The sequence below is a fragment of the Phyllostomus hastatus genome, unplaced genomic scaffold (genome assembly GCF_019186645.2).
Source record: "Phyllostomus hastatus isolate PE091 unplaced genomic scaffold, TTU_PhHast_1.1 phas_contig_196, whole genome shotgun sequence".
NCBI lineage: Eukaryota > Metazoa > Chordata > Mammalia > Chiroptera > Phyllostomidae > Phyllostomus > Phyllostomus hastatus.
In genome coordinates, this window is record NW_025333709.1 from 36,686,651 (window position 1) to 36,707,081 (window position 20,431).

General features: G+C 35.8%; 1 pseudogene; it reads right to left on the reverse strand.

The window, feature by feature from the left end:
* Positions 1 to 5,156: 5,156 nt before the first annotated feature.
* LOC123815628 lies at positions 5,157 to 12,644 on the reverse strand (annotated as a pseudogene).
* Between the last annotated feature and the right edge of the window lie 7,787 nt (positions 12,645 to 20,431).

Consider the following 20,431-nt stretch of genomic DNA (forward strand, 5'->3'; position numbering starts at 1 on the left):
GCATTTTTGCTTATTGGCTTTATTAAAAAAAATGGAGGGAGCCCTGGCCAAGTGTTGGAGTTGGTTGGAGTATCATTCCCCACACCAAAACATTGGGGGTTTGATTCCTCCTGGTCAGGGCACATTTCTAGGTTGCAGGTTTGATCCCAGGTTGGGGCACATACAGGAGGTAACTGATTGAAATTTCTCTCTCACATCAGTGTTTCTGTCTTCTTTCCTCTCTCTCTAAAATCAATAAAAAATATACTTGGGTGAGGATTTAAAAAATGGTGAGAGTATTTTTAACTAAACTAATTTTTTTTATATAAAGAGTCAGAAATTCTTTTTCTGCTGTTGTTAGTTGAGTTGCTGAGTACTGTTTATCATTTTATTCATATTTCCATTAAGTTCATGGCTTTTACTATGTTCAGAAAATGTTATTTATGATAGAGATGTGGGGACATAGCAGTCATGAACAGCCACAGAAATCACACAAAGAAGGCCCTGGCTGGTGTAGCTCAGTGGATTGAGCGTGGGCTGTGAACCAAAGTGTCGCAGGTTCGATTCCCAATCAGGGTACATGCTTGGGTTGCAGGCCATGATCCCAAGCAACTGCACATTGATATCTCTATCTCTCTCTCTCTTTCTCTCTCTCTTTCTCCCTCCTTTCCCTCTCTAAAAATGAATACATATTTTTTTTTAAAAAAAGAAAGAAATCACACAAAGAAACTCAACCTATCATTATAGAAGATACTATAACTGTCAATTTTAAACTGTACCCACCAGACCAGAAAAGGGATCAAAGGGAATGGTTCAAAGAGAATGGATAATGAAACATAAAAACAGCATGAGCAAAAGACTTTTTTATACCAAATATACCTACTTAATCACAAGATGTTCATATAAGAGAGGAGCAAGAGAAAGGAAGAGGTTAAAGCAAGTGAAACCCAAAGAATTTTCCCCAAAGTCTAAGGGAGGTCATGACCCTGGGGATCCTAGAGGTGAAGGGCTAGAAAGAGGCAGAAAAGGAATCACTGAAGGTGCAGGAAGAGAGAAAAACTCGAATGAGTAAATTCTTTATTTTAAGTGGCAAGCTGGTAAGGAAGAATTTAGATTATGCTTTACTGAGGAATTGATAGAGTAGCAATTTGCAACCAATGGAGAGAATGTAGTCAAGGAATTTGCCTTTGAATGGGGAAGGGAAAAGAGACTGTGGCTGAAGGAGACCTTAATTCCAACGGATGCCTTTGGGGAGTTTGAGGAGGCCTAAATTATGAGGGAAAATAACCATAAGAAAAATAACTTAAGGAATACATTCAGAAAAAAAAAAGAATTAAAAAAATGTCATATGCTAATTGTACTAAAAAATTAAGTGGAGTGGGGATATATTGGGACAATTGAAGTGGTAAGGTAGATATTTAGCCCTGTTTCTGTATGTTTAAATATTAAGAACTGTTTTGTCAGTGTCCGAAAATGGGCTGGCACCTTGAGCCTAGACTCCCAGTTTCCAGAAATTTGAAAAATAAATTTCTGTTTTTCATAAGCCACCAAGTCTGAGATATTTTGTTACAGCAGCCTGCACAAACACCTAAGCATGTTATCTTTGGATAAATCAAGTCAATGTATTTTTATTTTTATGCAAGTTTTATAATTATAGGAATAAAAATAGGACTTATTTCTACTAATTCTAAATTCCACTAGGGCTAATGTTAAAAAAATTTAAAAGCATTTTTACATTTTGTTTTTATCTGCTTTTGTAGTTGTTTTCTCTTCCTATGTGACAAATTATCACAAACATAGAGGTATAAAATAACACACATTCATTATCAATGGCTCAAAGGCAAGTATCAGAGCCTCATTGGGCAATATCAAGGTGTCAGTGTCATTGTGTTTTTGGTAAAGGATCAGCATTCTCTTCCAATCTTACTAATTGTTGGCAGACTCCAGTTTCTTGCAATGATGGCACCGAAATCTGCTTTTTCCTTCTGGATGTTGACCAGAGGCCACTCTTGGTCTGAAAGACCACCTTCAACCCTTCAACTTACAGCCATGCAGTTTCTAAACAGGCAATTCAAATTATGCATTTTGCTTCTTTAATGTCAAGGGTTAAAAAACACTCTCCTGATTCAAATCTTTCTGACCCCTTTAAAAGGCTAACATAATTAAATTAGGTTACATTAGGATAATTTCTCTTTTGAGTAACTAAAAACCACTGATTAGGAACCTTAATTACATCTTTAAAATTCCTCTGCCAGATAATGTAACTTAATTGCAGAAGCGATATCATATTACATGTGCCTCCCAAAAGGAGATGTTATACAGGGCTATGTATACCCGCTTGGTGAGACACATGGGGCAATTTAAGATTCTGTCTACTATATTTGCATATTTTTGTCATCTGCATATTTTGAAATGTTAACTTGAATGCTTATGATAGCTGTTAAATCACATAAACTTTCAAAGATTCACAAGAAAAAATGTAGTTTCGAACCTGACCTCAGAAGCTGCCATTGATAAGGACCACACACAATTGAACTGACTGTAGCAATCAAAGATGGCTATTTGCTCCTGAATACATAAATAAAATTATTAGCATTTCATTGCATTGTCTAAATAGCTACAGATGTTTTTATATTGAGAGTCTGGGTAAACATCTGGCCACATAAAGCTTTTAAAGAAAAATATGAGACTGCAGATTCCAGCTCTGATATATAAATAGATTGGAAGTTGTCACTTTCATTCTTATAAGAAAAATCTGAATAAACTAAAAAATCAGTGGTTTATTTTAGCCCATCAGAGGATTGAGGAATCAGGACAAGTTGCTACCCCAAAAGTTGAACCAAAAAATAAACTCATAGGTAAGACCTGCTTAATCAGGACAGAACTGCTGGAGCTACACACTGGTAGAAGACTTAAATGATAATTTCATGAACTTCTGGAGGTTGAGCATAGACTAGCACAAGCCTGAGAAACTCCTGGAAGCTGAAGACAGGAAGCTCCCCACACTTTCCTAGTATTTATCCTCAGGTTTTATGCCAGGATCTTATTGTGAAGAACTAAGAACGAATTCCTGGGGTCTATGTGGGAGGAGGAAGAGAGTAATTAGGGAATATGCCTGCAGCATACTCCATAACAAAGACCTATTACTACTGTGGGTGGGGGGGAGTTTACCAGAACCTTACCCCAGCTGGGTGAGAACTCTTCACCTCCACTTCCCAGTTAGCTTGCCTATGTCACCTAAAAGGGGGGTTAGGGGTGGGAGAAGTACTCTACACTGGAGAAACTCACAGAGCCACAGACCCATTAAATAACTGAAGTTTAGTCAGAAGACTCTAGAATATCTTCCTTCCCCAATACCACACCACCACACCAACAGGGTTTATTGTAATAGCAGACAATTACCACTGATTGGGTGGGAAGACATAGCCCCCTCTCTGAAGAGAAATACTTAAGGAAACCCAACATCAAGAGTAGAGACAAAAATAAGAAATATGAATCCTTTGGCAACTACACCTACAGTAAACATTAAACAACTCTTAGTCAGATAAACCACATGCTATATAGGCCTATTTGCTCAGTTTTAATTACTTAACACAACATGTTTGGCTCTTAATAAAATGTTACACTCACCAAGATAAACCATACTGTGGATCATAAATTTTAAAAAGTGGAACAATTGTAATAGCATAAACAATAAAACAAAAGAATAGCAATCATACAATGTATGTTCTCAGATCATAATGGAATTAAACTAGATACAGAAAAAAAAAAAGATACCTGGAAAATGCTGAACCATTTGGAGATCAAAGAAAACATGGATCATAGAAGTAATCTCAAGCAAAGTACAAAAAGTATTTTAACTAAATGACAATGAAAATTTGTAGAATGCAGTCAGTGAACATCATTCTTGGAGGAAAACATACAACATTAAACACACATATTAAAAAATAAGAAGAATCTAAAATCAGTAACCTAAGATTCCACCTTAGGAAAGGAGAGAAGGCAAAGAAATTAGCTTAAAGGAAGTTGAAAAAATATTTCAAATGTCAGCAGATAAAAGTGAAATGAAAAATATAAACAATAGAGAAATATCAACAAAACTAAAAGTTATTTTTTAATGAATAGATAATCCTCTTACCTGGTTAACCAAAACAGAAGAGAAGGAAGAAATAATATCAGAAAGGGAGACCATGCAACCATGTAATAAATATTATTCAGCAATAAATATAAATAAGCTATCAAGTCATTAAAAGATAAGGATGAATTATAAATACATAATACCAAGTGAAAAAGCCTGTCTGAAAGCCTAAATATTGGATGATGCCAATTACATGAGTTCTGGAAATTACAAAACTAAAGAGGTGGTAAATGGATCAGTGGTTGATACTGTTTGAATAGACAAAAAAAATTGGATTATTTCTTAGGAGAATGAAACTAGTATACTATCTGGTACTGTGATGGATTTGTAACACTATGATTTGTCAAAACTCATAAAATTTTATGGCACAAAGAATAAAACTATATATATATATATATATATATTTTTTTTTTTAAAGGTCATTTAGGAGACTGGAGGACCTCAGGATAGAATGCAGAATGTGACAAAACAATTTAATTATGTTATAAATGTATGAAAACCCCTCACAGCAAGTGGTGGAAAGAAAAGTTGCTAGCCTAAGTAATTTTGAAAATCAGTGGAATTTGCAAGCAAAGCAAAAGGAACTATACCTAAGTACTGTGCTGTATTTGATAAAGTTGTTTCCTACAGAGGTTATAAGTTAACAACTGTGATACCTCTATACATGTATACTGGAATGTAATCATTAAGTTTATGGGTGACAGAGAGTGAGAGTGAGGTTTCTCACCATTGGAATGAGAGGTGACAAATAAGCAAGGGGGGAGGACTAAAGATATTCATGTGGTAATTCATTGGAGTGGAGGCAGCAATATGAACTTCTTTAATATTAATGTACAGCTACAGATACTTACATATGTGTATTATATACACAAATGTGTTGCCTTGTGTAACTGGGCAGCATGGGGCCTGGCTTCTGGTCACCATGTATACACATACCACAGAGATTTGTGGGTAAGGAAATAGGTTTTTATTAAGGGTGTTCCCAGTTTGAGGGGACTGGGAACATTCCCGCTCTGTGCTGACCAAGCTGACCTCTCCCTCAAAGCACAGAAAACCGGTCACTCCCAGGGGGGTTGAAGTCCAAAGCCAGGTCCACAAATTTCCCACTACTGCTTATCTCTAGCCTAAGGTTGCTACTGAAATGGGTCTCTGCCTCTCCAGCTCCAGGCTCTCTCTCTCTGGTGCCAGTGTCACCATCACCTCGCAGCAGCTCTCGCCTCTGAGTGTTGCTCTGTCTTTGGACATTGCTCTCAGAATAAGAGAGTTGAAACAGTCCAGGACCCATGTGTGGAGCTGCACTGGGTCATAGTGTCCCAACATCTGGCACCCGGCGAGGCATGCATTCCAGCATGGGACCTGCCTGTCTGAGCTGGCATCCAACCATACAGGACCTAAGAGCCATCTTGGCAACTGCCAGTCCTGCCTGTGCAGGGCAAGGCAAGACAGCTGCTTCTGCCCATCTTTGGTTTAAAAGTCCTCTTCCAGAATCCCAGGTAATGAGTGTCCTTTTCAACCCTCTTCTGCTCGCCATTTTCCACAAGGGGGCAGACGTCTTGAACCACGCTTGCTCTGTACAAGCTCTCTTCTGCTGAGTCACAAGATGCTTGTCTGCCCTATGCAATCTCCCTCCCCTGGTGGCCCCTCCTTTTACAGGGAGTGCAAACTGCTTTTAATCTTCAATTCTGTCTTGGGGTTTTTCTCTCCGCCCCCTGCCTTCTCCGATGATTTGGCCCCATTGCTCTGTTACACTTGCTCTGTAGCTGAAGAAGGTCTAGAAGCAACCACAGGAGGGATTAATGAGTGTGCCCAACACGCAGATCTTGTGTCTATTACCTTTCTCCAAAAAAAAAGAAACCAGGGCTGATTCTATGATTCTAGGGCTGGAGCAGGAAATTTACATGAAGATCCTGAAAAATCTTGTAGGAGACAGGGAACAATTAAAAAAATAATAATAATTCCACTTCCTGAACGGCAAGTGGAGTACTTCTACCCACCACTACCCTCTAGGCAAAATTCTGGAGGCAAAGTTTTGGTGATAAAGGAAAGGAATCTTTATTCAAAAGCTACCCAGTTTTGGAATAACAGCTTTCCACAGGCATTAATCACTTAAGCCCATCAATTAAGGCTAAACTCTTTTTAACACCTGAGTTCTCCTTTGTTAGTTTTCCTTTCCTCATTCCCTTTGTTAGTTTTTGATTATCTTATTTCTATAGGGTAAGTTTACAAATTAAAACCACATAAAATAAAAAATCTACACACTTTTGGAAGAATGGCAGGCTTCTGCCTCAGAGCTCATCCCCTCTAAAATACCCAAAGAAGAATAAACTTGCCACCCTGTGCCAGGCCAGCCCAATCCTAAACTTCACCTGGAGTTCCTTCCCATCCAAAATACCGTCTGCTGGGAAACTCAGGCAGCTGCAGCCCTATCCCCCAGGCATCCTTGAGGAAGAGAGCCCAAGAGCCAGTCTCTGCCCACTTTTTCTTTTAAATCTTCTGGCCCATAGTTGCGTGTGATCTTGAATCATGCAGCTTCTCAGTCAATCCTGTCCTAGACTGTTGAGCATTGCCTTGGGCAACCTCCTCCTACATCCCCTTTCTATTCCTCCCCAGTGATCTGATCAGATCTCTCTGAATTAATTAGAGTATATAAAAGAGGAAAAGGACTCAAGTGAAAGAGCTCCCAATGGCCAAAGCTATGGCAATGTGTGCAAGAAAATAAAGTAGTATTAGATTACAACTCAAAGCATAAAATAATTGCCCGTGATTATAAACTTTTGTGTACTATAAAACAATGGGGGGATTCTATGGAAAGTAATCTCACAGGGTGATCTGATTGATTATAAATTCCTAACTGGGCAGATCCTGGTGGGTTGTCACACCCCAGGCATAACTTTTAAGTAAAAGGTTTATTTTTGCTTAAGCAAGCTCTGTCCATTGTTTCTGTGCATCTGGGTTAACACATCTTTGAAATAAGATAACCATCCTCAAGGAAACACATAATCTTGTCAATTATCCTGTAATCCAATCCCAGTTTTGCATTCTTGCACGTCCCTGTAATATTCCTTATATCCCCTCCTTAATTTCAAATGCAGAAAAGTAACTGCAAAACTGTTCTTCTCTGGAGCATTGGAGATCTTGCTCCCCAGCATATGTTATCAGTTTGGCTCAAATAAACTCTTATAAAAATTCTCTACAGGTCTGGATGTTGATTATGTAGACACATGTAAATGATTAAATGCATAAATAAATGTAGAAGAAACAAATTTTCAGTGCAGCAGAATTCTAAGTAATTTACATAGATATTCTTCCCCCAAGAAGGTGCAATGTGACTCCTGACTCCTTAAGTGTTGTCAGCAAATAGTTATTCTTCACAGAGAATGCAGTATGAAAAGACTGACAAAAAGAGGAACTTCGCAGTGGACCTGCACTGAGTTGACAAGCACTCCCTCACCAACACTGACATTGACATGATGCTATATCATAACATTGATATAGCATTTCAAACCATTTACAATTAGAAGTTTATTTTTAAAAATATTAAACAATCTGTTATGAACTGATTTTATCTCCTCCCTCACCCTCAAATTTGTATGTTGAAGCTCCTAACGCCCATTGTGGCTGTATTTGGAGATGGAGTCTTTATGGAGGTAGGTCAGGTTAAAAGAGTTATAAGTGTGTGGCCCTAATCCAATAGGACTGGTGAGAGACACCAGAGAGCCCTTCGTCTCTGTCTCCTTCTCTCCCTCTCTACACAGTGTAAAGGCTGTATGAGGACACAGCAAGAAGGTGGCCATCTACAAACCAGGAAGAGAGGTCTCACCCAAAAACAGACCCTCCAGTCCCTTGACCTGGGTCTGTTCAAGCCTCCAAAATGGTGAGAAAATAAGTTTCTGTGGTTTAAGCCATCCAGCCTGTGACAGTTTGTTACGGCAGCCCAAGCAGAGTAATACATAGTCATTAATAGTGACATCAACTTGAGTACAAGGAATTTGGAGATGCCTAAGTAAATTTAGAGACCAAATTAAATGTAAATATGCTCTGAGGATATTAATGGATATGCTATTCGATGTACAACTGAAATAAAAATAGAATGTATCTGCATATTGTTGGAGAACTGATTTTGAACAACAAACAATCTTACCATTTAGAAAGAAAAATTGTTCTTAAGCAGCATTTGAAACTGTAACTCACCCATGGTTTAAAATTTGTTGTGTGATCCAGCATTTCCATAGTGCTAGGGGGTTGCATTTGATATACTGCTTCATTCAAAGTATGTTATTTTAAAAAATATGATTAATGTTAGTAATAGAGTGAGCTAATCTTCATTAACCTCTGTAATATATTTAAATTGGGAATCAAATAATTACCCCACTTGTGATTTAACTATTTCTTCCAAATGCAAAATATTTCCATGTGTCTTATACTTGGATATGTTTCCTTTCACTCCTGATAGGGGTGGTTTGGATTAATACAGCTTTGAAATAGTATTTAAGTGGTATATAAAGTAAATATAATGTCAACACTACCACCATTATGCACTTTACTCACATTTGTCATTTATGAAAAGTTACACCCTAACCAGGACAATAGCCCATAAACTGTAAATTTATATTAAATTAACAAAGTAATAGTTTTGCATGGAAACAAATTCAAATGACGATGTTTGGAGGCATAGTGCCTGTTTTTACTCTCACTAAAAAATTAAATGTCAAGCCCTGGCTGGCGTAGCTCAGTGGATTGAGCGCGGGCTGGGAACCAAAGTGTCCCAGGTTCGATTCCCAGCCAGGGTACATTCCTGGGTTGCAGGCCATAACCACCAGCAACCACACATTGATGTTTCTCTCTCTCTCTCTCTCTCTCCCCCTCCCTCCTTTCCCTCCCTAAAAATAAATAAATAAAACCTTTTAAAAAAAATTAAATGTCTACCTTTCTTTTGGATTTAATTTAGTAAACATTGAAGTAATTTTACATTTTACTTTAGAGAATGGCTTTCAGGAAGCATTTCCACCCACTCCAGAATCAACATTATTTGGAGGGTTTGTAAATTGGAGTTTTAATTACAGCTCTTTGCAAAGAATAATGAAATTACATAAAATTTTCATTTAGCTAGGAACAATAGAAAGCTATTAACTCATTGGACTCTGTTCACTGAAGGCATGATTCTTAATAACCTTAGTTAAATATCAGGGCATTATTTCATTAACTATAATAGCCAATAATTGAGGCTTGGAGCACTAAAATTTTTCATTAAAAATGTACATTTCTGGAAAAGTAGAAGAGAGTTCACCATTTTATGTCCTGACTGATGCGTTCATGAACTAGAACATAGTTCTTTGGTGGCAGAGATCTTTGCTTTATCCATTCCTGTGCACCCACCACTGGAACAGCACCAACATATAATGCACATCCGATATTTATTTAATGAATGAATGTGATCATTAAGACTTTCACAAATATTATGAACTCAAAAATGATCATTGTTTTTATCTCAATAGACATTTTTTTCAAGGAAGACATGCAAATGGCCAACAGGTACCTGAAAAGATGTTTAACATTGCTAATTATTAGGGAAATACAAATCTAAATCTCAATTAGATCATTAAAATGCAAAACTAACATCAGACCTGTTAGAGTGACTATTACCAAAAAGATTAAAAAGTGTTGACAAGACTGTGGAGAAAAGAAAACCCTGGTGCACCGTGAATAGAAAAATAAATTGGTATGGGCACTAAGCAAACACTATGGAGGTTCTTCAAAGAATTAAAAATAGAACTACCATGAAATTCAAAAGCCTCACTGCTGGGTGTTTATATCAAAACAAAACAAACAAACACATACACAAAGACACCAAATCAAAAAGGTATATGCACCCCCATGGTCATTGCAGGATTTACAATAGCCAAGAAACTAAAATAACCTAGGTTTTGGATGAATAGATAAATAAATTCAAGTATATTTATATTTTTAAATATTATATTTTAATATTTAATAATGAAATAATGTTCAATCGTAATAAGGAAGGGATTTTTGCCATTTGTGACAACGTAAATGGACCCTGAAAGTGTTAATACTAACTAAAATAAATCAGGCGAGAGGAGAAAAGACTCTTACCATATGATCTCACTTATATGTGGAATCTTAAAATAATAAAACTTATAGAAAAAGAACAGATTGGTGGTTGCCAGAAGCAGAGGGTGGTGGGTGGGAAAAATGGATGAAGGTGGTATAAAATGTTTTTATTTTTTCATTTTTTCCTTAAAGATTACTGTGGAACTTATGACTCTTGAAGAACCTACCTAAACTGCCTCTTGACAAGGTTTGAAAAAGATGAAATCTATAATGTAGATGTAATAGATCCATATTGTTATGTGACTACTCTAAGAATATTAACAAAATCACAGGCTGAATCACAAACTGGAAACCACTTTTATATAAAATATAAAAACTGAAGGTAGACAAACATTACAGTGAACAATCTTGAAATTCTACCATATGAAGATTTAGCTATATTTAAATTATTGAAGGATTATCATATAGAAATGAATATGACTTATTCTTTGTTGCTCCACAGGTATTATTTATTTTGGACCCTGGTTTAAAACCAATATAAGGAATACTTAACAGCTATGGCTATGGAGTGAGAATCCACTGGTGAAGGAGACTCCCTAGCACTGCATGTATTGAAGGTATGTTTGACAAAGATGCTTGACACTTAGATACTTGAATACATATTCATGAAGATTATACATAGTCCACAAAACTATGTTTCTCACCATATATTTACAATAACCATCTATTTTGCTACTTTAGAGTCAGAAAAGCACTAGCCTTGGTAGAGATATTTTTAGTTGGAGTACTGACTTTGCATACTAATTTTGAAAAATTGTATTATACTATATTGGAAGTGTTAATACATTCTTTGGCAAACAGTGAGGATCAAATAAGATTTATAAAGTCTCAAATATGATATAAATCATGCATATATTAAACCACTTATTAAGTGTCTACACATAATTTTTACTTATTTCCCAAATATTAATTGAGTAGGTCTACTGTTTTCCACACAATAAACTAGTCTCCAGAAATGCAGAAGTGGACAGTGCAGAGCAACCCTCATTAGTCTAACAGGCGGTTTTATGTCCCTCATGATTTAGTCATTCTAGATCCCAAAACTTGATCAGTTTACAGAAGATAAAGGTTCAGATCACCTACCTTGGCATGGACTACTCACTATCTGGTGGCACAACCAGATTAGAACCAGGTCTGTGTAATTTCTAACCCCTTGGCATATTATCATTCCTCCAAAATATCCAAAGATATTCCTGTACACTTTCACTATTTATTTTCAAAGAAAATTGTTTCAATCACTACCTCTGTTAAAAATATGGTGAATTTTAATTTCTTGGGAGTTACAACTTTTTTCATTATTACTATGAGTGTGTTTGCATGGTAAATACATAGAAGAAAGTTTTCTTTAAGAGTTCTGCAGTCCTGTCATTAAGTTTGGGAGCATAATTGTCAACTTTAATGAAACAAAGACTTATATGTCTGTCATAAGCTCAGCCTGGTTCTTGAATTGTCTCCAATGTTGGGGGGATTTTGAGGTGAGCAAAGAGGAAATCTCAGTCTTTAACAGCAGCAGGACCTCACGCCCAGGCCCAGTGCTAAGTTTTGTTAAAATCAGCAATGTCCCTTTGACTTGCATATATATATAATTATATATATATATATAATTAAGGTATACACATGTAATTAGTATCTAACAAAGTATATATATAGTTAGGATATATAAGAAATTAGGTTAAGTAATCAAATATAACATTTATAAACAATTATGATGTATATAATTATATTGAACCATATGAAATGACCATTGTTACTTTCAAAAACAGCAGTTTTATATAGTTGAACCTAATGTTTCAAATGGGCCAAAGTTATTATACCTGTTTAAAAATATAGCTTATTTTGTGTTCTCTTTAAAAAAAAAAACAAAACACAACAAAACAAAAAACCCAACCAAACAAAAAAGAAAAGCAGCAATGTCAACACTCTTCACGTGCTCCTTGAACTTGGTCAGTTCTCCTCTAGTGGGTCAGTCTTGAACTTACCTTCTTCCACCAAACAATGGATCTGCAGCTTACGGATTCCATAGCTGATGGGCACCAGCTTGGAGCCACCACAGGTCAGCCCATCCTGCTAAATGGAATACATATAGGCCTCTAGCTGGGCCAGGCACATCTCGTCATCCCAGGGCTTGACATCCAGGAGGCTGGAGAACTGGGCCACCAGCACAGGCTTCTTGGCCTTCTTCTCTGCATACTCTTGCAGCCACTCCTCTCCTCCCACCACCAGACAGACTCTTTGTTATCCTCCTGTCACTGCCAGACAGGGCAATGCCGTAGTCCTCTTCATCTTCCATGGCAGTAGCTGTCTTCTTGGTGGGGAGCTCCATTTGGCATGTGAGAGATATGTGCTGGGTCTGTAGGGCTGTCATCAGGCAGGCAGGTGAGCTCTTCTCCAGCACAGACAATTATTGTAACCAATTAATTCAATGGGTTGAACTCAATAGGACACAGTCATATATATAATTTAATATACAAAATTTATTAAATGTATACATTTTTATTTTTATGGAAATATAATATGCATATAGAAAAGTAGATGTTTCATATGGGTACAACTCAACAAATTTTCAAATTGTTTACACAGTCCTTACATGGGTAAAAAACCCTAACATCATCAGTACTAAAAAGTACCGCTCACATTCTCTTCCAGTCACAATACCCCTGCTCCTAAGGGTAACTGCTATTCTGAGAAAACAGCAGAGCTGCTTTGCTTGGCTCTTTATATTATATAGCTGAAGCCATGTAGTGTGTACTGCTTCGCATTTGGCTTTTTTGACTTAACATTGTATGAAATTCATTCCATTGTGATACCACAATTTATTTTTTCCATTCTACTATTTGTGAGCATGGATATTTTGCTAGTTTCTCATTTGTGTTCATTATGAATGGTTCCAATATGAACCATGAATGCATGCTTTCTGTTGAAAAGATCTATGCATTTATCTTGTGTCCATGCCTCACAGCAGAATTTCTCATTTTTTGAGTATGCTTATGTTCAATATCACCAGATAATTTTTTAATGTAGTTATACTATATCTACTCTGACTAGCAAAACAAAAGTTTAACAACTCTAATTCTCTGCAAACACTTGGTATTTTTCCATATTTTTCATTTTAGGGAGCATGATAGGTATGGAATAGTATCACATTCAATATGTATATCCATGTTGACTGAGGAAGAGAAATGTGTTTTCATATATTTATTGGCCATTTATAAAATGTCCATTGTGAGCTGAGTATTCAAGTTTTTGTCTATTTCCCTATTGAATTTTTATCATGTAGAGTCATGTAGAGTATTTTTAATCTTGGAAATCTTAATATATAATACTTGAAATTCCTAAAGTATAAATTCTACAAGATGAATGATATTAATATTTTCTATTTTCCACAATATTGTATACTCAGCTCCTAGACCAGTACTTTTATCATTTAATTTTCAGTAAATATTAAATTAATTAATATAAAAACCTTAATTAAACATGTATTAAATTACTACATAGAACAGAGATATAAAGCAAGCTAGGATTTAAATGTAGAAATCTATCTTAAAGTTTTACTTCTTTAAATAGTTGGCCTTTGTTAAAATCAATTGATCATCCAGAAGATGGAACTGGTTTGTGGTAAGTGTATTATTTAATTGTTTTCTATTCATATAGCAAACCTCTAGGGCTCCATTTTATTTCCCATCATGAAGCCTGACTCTACATTTCTTTTCCTTTTTAGAAAATCTCTTTGTCTTCAACTTGTACATAATTGTCATAATCAATCACAGTATTAATCTCAACAGTATTCTCCCTCCAGCTCTAACTGCCTTTTCAGCACAAGAGGTAGAAAAGAAAACACTGCTTCTTTCAGTTCAACACATTAGAGGAAGCTAGAAATCCAATTTCCTGATTCCCAGGTCAGTTTTCTGTCTGCTGCAAACATAATGTCACTGCGTGAACTTTAGCTACTATATCTATAGAAAGTTCTAACGTTCATAGTCACAAATCGACATGTGTACAGTCTTCTTCAAATTCAGAAGGTACAGACAAAAGGAACTAAGGGAAAAACAAAACAGGTTGATTTATCAACTTTCAGTTCAGTTTACTCTTGAACTACACACACCCTGTTTTTGTGGTATTGACCCTTGAGGCTGCTAGGGTGTTTGACTCAGACTAGAATAAACAGAGCAGAGGACTGCTGGTTAGGAATAAGAGAATAGGCATGGTAATAAATAAAGGCAGTGCCTGGGGCAAAGGATTATAGTTATGGATTCCCACACACAGCCGCACATACAAATATCCAGACATCATGTATAATAAAGACAATACCTTTTGAAGAACTTTATTAATAAATTACAAATGAAGCCTTCCACTGGCAAACTTTTTTTATCTGATGGTAACATTAGAAATACTAAATCATCCAGCCTCATAAAATATTTCTGTATTATAAATATGTTGCACTGAATAATACCAAAATTATAGAGAATTCTAAACAGCATACAAATATAACTGGCATTACTCACATAAATATTACAACATAAAATGACACACTAAGAATGGAGAGAGGCATTTTCATAAAAGAAATTTCTTTTAAGTTGCTAGTCAGTACCATTGTTGCTTTTTTTTGTGGACCACAATGTGAACTACAAGCAGGATTATAACAGAGAACCAGGGAAATTCTTGGTAATGGCAGGTTCTAAATTTCCTCTCCCATCACAACATCAAACACCATAAAGAATGTTCAATAATAAATATCAGGATAGAACGCTTCTTTTGTAGCACCCTTTAAAATGATTACTTTTTAAATGATTACATTTAAAAATGAAAGTGATAGGAGCAGTGATCTAGACAATCTTTTTTCGAACTTTTATATTATATGTGAGCTTGGGAAATAAAAACAATCTCAAAAATAAGGTATGTTAAGACTCTATGTCTTATTTTTAAATTAACAAAATATTAAGTTCATAACATTTTCACACTTAATTAAATCATCCACAGGCTAATTCACATTTTCTGAAGCAGAATTTATATAACCTGACCACATTTACAGTATTCATTGTATTGACAATAAAAGATCATTTTGTTTCTGGGATGTCAGATCAATATGTAGGGAAAATGTTATCAAATTCAGTATTGATGTCTTTCAAGATTCAAAGTAAAAGTAAACCAGATAAAAACACAGTTAATGAAAAACATAGTCCCCTTATATAGTGACATTTGAGAAAATTAATAACTGGTTTGTAGGTCATAGGAAAAGAAAATTTTGAAAGAGTTTATTCTCATTCATAAGTACCAAACACAAGTCCCCTTTTGACTTAACTCTGACATTTTTGGTTATATAATTTCCCATGCTTTATTAATCTAAATTATATATTTATAATCCAAAGTATAAATAAATCTAAATTTACCAGGTTTCATGTACAAATAATATTTTTTTAGAATTCTAAATTATTTTTATATATATATATGTCATTTTTGTAAATAGTGTTACATTCAACAAACTTGAATTAAAAGAGTCAGTATAAAGAATTTTCAAGCATAGCTGTACTATGAATCAACACTAACTTTTCAATGAGATCATGATAAACACCATGGCAGTCAATTAACTGCATTTCCTCCAGATTCAGAAGACAGAAATTACACTGAAGTCCTCTTCCCTGAGTTCCTTCTGATTGTTACAGAACACAACAAGGGGGGCCTGAGACAATATACTATTATTGAAAGAAGGCCCCGGGTCCGTTTTGTCCGCCGCCCTAGGAAAGACATCTCTCAATGCCAGAGATTTGTGAAAAGGAAAGGAAATGTTTATTTAATGCTATACAGACTTCAAGTAGTGACCTAATGTCTTTATCAAAAATCCTAAAGTCCCTAAAAACACCCACAAACACACAGTCCTTCCTTCCTTCCCCCTTTGCCCAGTCCAGAGTACCGTATCTCAGGAAAGGAAATAGAAGTCCATGGCTCAGACAGTCCTCTGGTTCTTTGTTAGTCCTCCATCTCGACTGGGAGACCTCCCAGGGTTACCAGCACCCTCGACTGAGTTGCCGGGATCTCTGCTAAAACCAGGTGGTGATTCCCCTTCTAAAGCTGTGGGGGTCCCCACTCTGTCCAGGCCTTGTGGTTCTCCCTCTCAGGGCTGCGGGAAGGGGAGAGTCCCCACTCTGCCAAAGCTGCGTGGTTCTCTCTCTCAGGGCTGTGCATGGTTCACCTTCCTAAAGCAGCACGGTTCTCTCTGGGATGCAGGAGTCTCCACTCCGTCAAAGCCGTGTGGTTCTCTCCTCAAGCAGCACAGTTCTCTCCCCTCAGGGCTGCGCATGGCTCTCCTTCTCAGGGCTGCACATGGTTCCCTCCTAATGGCCGCCAAGTCTGGGTTTTAAATCCCCATGGCCAATCTTCCTCTGCAGCCTCATTTCCGACTCCTCCCACACTCGGCTTCACATGCCAGAACTCATATCCTTCCAGCTTTACTGGGCTACCATCTTGAGTCTGGGCAGGTGTGGCCCCATGCCCTGGAGCCAATCTTCTCCGAGCTCCCATGCAGGCGCTGTAGCTTGGGGGATCTGCCCCCAGTCATGTCTTGGTGGGGAAGTTACTTCCATTCCCCTGGCTCAGAGATGATCACAGCTATTTAACATATCTAAGCAACCAGCCAAAGGCTATAGATATGTTAAATGACCACACCAGAGGGTAGCTGCAAGGCTGTTGCTATGCAAAACAGCTCTCAATGGCCTTGCTCCATTTGTCCCTTCCCCCAACCCACACCCTGGGTGGGGGGGATGGAGACATCTTAAAATCTCCTGGACACCTTAAGTTCTGGACCCCATTTCAAATGCCCACTTGGGGTCCCCCCTCTTGGCTGCACCCTGTAACATGATTATCAGCAATGTCACAACCACATGGATGCTAACAGACAGTTCTGGTGGTCACACTCTGTGTGGTGGCCAATGAAAGCTTCACAGGGATCAGAGACAGTTGCAGACAAGGTAGCGACAGTTTCCTGATCTCTGGATTGTGTTCAATGGAGTGTACTTGTAATCGAGTAGCTCCCTGAGTCTCACTCCTCCAGCCCTACAAACCATGTTCTGAGTAATTAATTTTCCATATAGAATTCATAAGAATTAAAATATCTATATCTAATGGGGCATATTCTTTCTGCACTGCATACTAACTGATAGGAAAGAACAATACATTGGATATTGACCAAAAAAACCTTAATACATTATACATATATACATATACATATATATAATGTGAACACATATATATAATGTCTTCTGTAATGTAATGTAGATATATTACAGAAGACATAAATAAATAGAGTATACATCCTATTTCAGGAAAGTATAAAATATTTTCTCAATATATAGAATTAAAGATGTCCTATCACAGAACTAAAGGAATTTGTATAAAGCTTTTAAAACATGATTCTAAAGTTTACCTGTATACATAAATAGTTAAGGACAAAAAAAAAATTTCAAAAAACGAAAAAGGATGTAGATATTGTACTAGATATTAAGACATATCTCTAAACATGAATTTCTTCACAGTGAAGAAAAAGCTATAAAAAGATGAAAAAAACAAGTGATGGTAGAGACAACTTTTATTATATCTAATCATACATGGAACAAATTATCAAAATCAGTGAGGAAAACTATAAATGATTTAGGGAGAAAATAAATATTTAAATTAAAAAAGTTTTGTCTTACACCATAATTCAAAACTAGTTCCAAATTGACTAACAAACTAAACTTAGATGTTGGTATCATATATATTAAAAGGTTAATTGAAAGTCGACTTAAACATTATGTAAGTAAGAGTGAGCGTGGGCTTTCTTAAACAAAAAGGCACTGAAACAAATCATAAAGAAAAAGAATAAAAAGTTTGTCAGTATGCAAACCTTTTCTTGCCAACAGACTTGTATCAGTTTGAAAATAAAATGAAATTAGAGAAATATTGGCAATGAATAGGAGAGACAACGGGTTACTTTAATTATACAGAGAATACAAATTGAAAAAGAAAGCATGCTACTGGAAAAAAATGAGAAAAGAACTTCAAAACAAAATTTACTTATGTTAAGTAATAAACTAAGAACTGAATTTAAGACAAAAATACTCTTCCTCACATTTAAAAAATAAACTTCCAGAAATTTCATTATGAAATAATTAGAGATGCAGATAAATAGTATGGCATAAGAAAAAATATAGTATTGTTTAAAATGATAAAAATTAGAAACAATCTAAATTGGCAAACTAATGGAACTTTGAATAAATGATGCTATGTCTATAAAATAGAATAACAAGGGGCCATTAAAATCTTATTTTCTTATATTTAAGAGAGAAAATGCACAAAACATAGGAGTAGTGGATGAAAATAAGCATCTACTACTTTGAGCAAAAAACTAGTCATCCAAAAATATTTTCATTAAAAATATATCTAGCTAGCTTGGTATTTAGTTAAATACATTCTGGAAGAAAATGCACTAGAATATCAGTTGATTGCAGCACTATGGGTGATTTTTATTCACTTTATATTTTTTGTATTTGCTGTAATAACATGTAGTATAAATTGCACAATCTAACAAAAAAAGGTAATTTAATCTGTAGATTAGATATTATTCTTCCCATACTGAAAACAAGTCTAATATCACACAAAAAAGCATATAGCTTAAATGGTAAGTTCTCAATTGTATGTTTCATTTAAAAGGACTTCTCCAAAGCATCATGCTTCTTATTCAAATAATATGACTACTGTGCAAAAAGAATTATTCAAACATTTAAAATCTGAGAGTGCATATTGCAATTAATAATTAAGACAAAAATAACATGTTGATGGTAAATTATAAGTTACACCTTCAATCAATATAAAGTAGATGTATTTATTGCCAATGAAAAGAGACTGCATCAACTCATGTCAGTTGTCTTTCATGATTTATATTCCAAGACTCAGGCACTAAAAATACAAAATGACATTTATACTTACTGTACCCAATTCTCAATTTTTTTCAACCATAAAAATGTAGATTATAATGCGATCCCTATACTTTTTCCACAAGGTTTAAAACAGACTTAAATCCAAGGTGGGAAAAAAATTTGAGGAATTTAAAATAACAAGACAAATTGCCCAAGTCATACAAAATAGTCAGCTAATTTTTACAGTGTAAATTAGTTTAAGTCTGAGGATTTATTGGATGCCTTTGAATACAAGTGACAAATTTAACCTACACTAACACTAACTGAAGATGGAAATGTACTGGCTTGTGAAATAGAATTTTTCATGCCAGTATGATCTTCTTTAGGCAGCTGGATCCTGGGACACTAATAATGTCAACAAAACCTCAGACTTCTCAGCTCCAATCCATCTGTATTAACTCCATTCTCAGGGTGGCTCTTACATTTCATTGTCCAGAAATTTTGTCAGTTTTGTTCATTTCTGTTTCCCAAGTTCCTGCATTAGGCACATGGTAGGTGTTGCATAAATATTTGCTGACTGATTAAATAAGTTAATGGATTAATGAAAGAGAGATAGCCATAGTAACTCCAACTTCCCATCAGCCTAGCCTCAATTAGTAGAAAAAGTTTGTCTATCTATATTAGTAGCCCCAGTCAGTATCTCATTTTCAACCAAATAATGTGATCCTCTGTCTAGAAATGGGCAAAGGCCAACCTCAAAAAGATAACTGACCTACCTCATTCAAGGACTGAGGAATAGGTAGTAATCCAAATAAAAATATAAATATTGTTACCATAAGAATGTGGTATAGTTGCTAGGAATTCAAAAGGTGGCAGTCATTATTGTATATCTGTGTTAATAGAAGTAGCCACACATAAACTCAATCCTAATATTTAAATTATGCCTATGAACACTAAGTACACCTCCCTCAATTAATAAGACTTAAGGAACATCCTACAAAATCTTTTGGGGTTAATGCTTTGCAAATGTTTTGGATTTGGTTGAATGAGCCAAGAGATTCCACATTTGTAGTCGGCGGCTCAAAATGAAATCAATAAATGCTTTTCTTCAGGGAGGGGATTATACAGCATAGAGCATAAATCTAAAGTGAAATAAAAAAATGATGACCTGTTAAGATATATTGGTTACCTTTGTTATTAAAAAGTAAAAACAAAGTACAAAAATGGATGACCCCATTCACTGAAGGCTTTTCCATTTACCTTCAGTAGTTTTCAATGGATTGGCAAAAGCACTTTT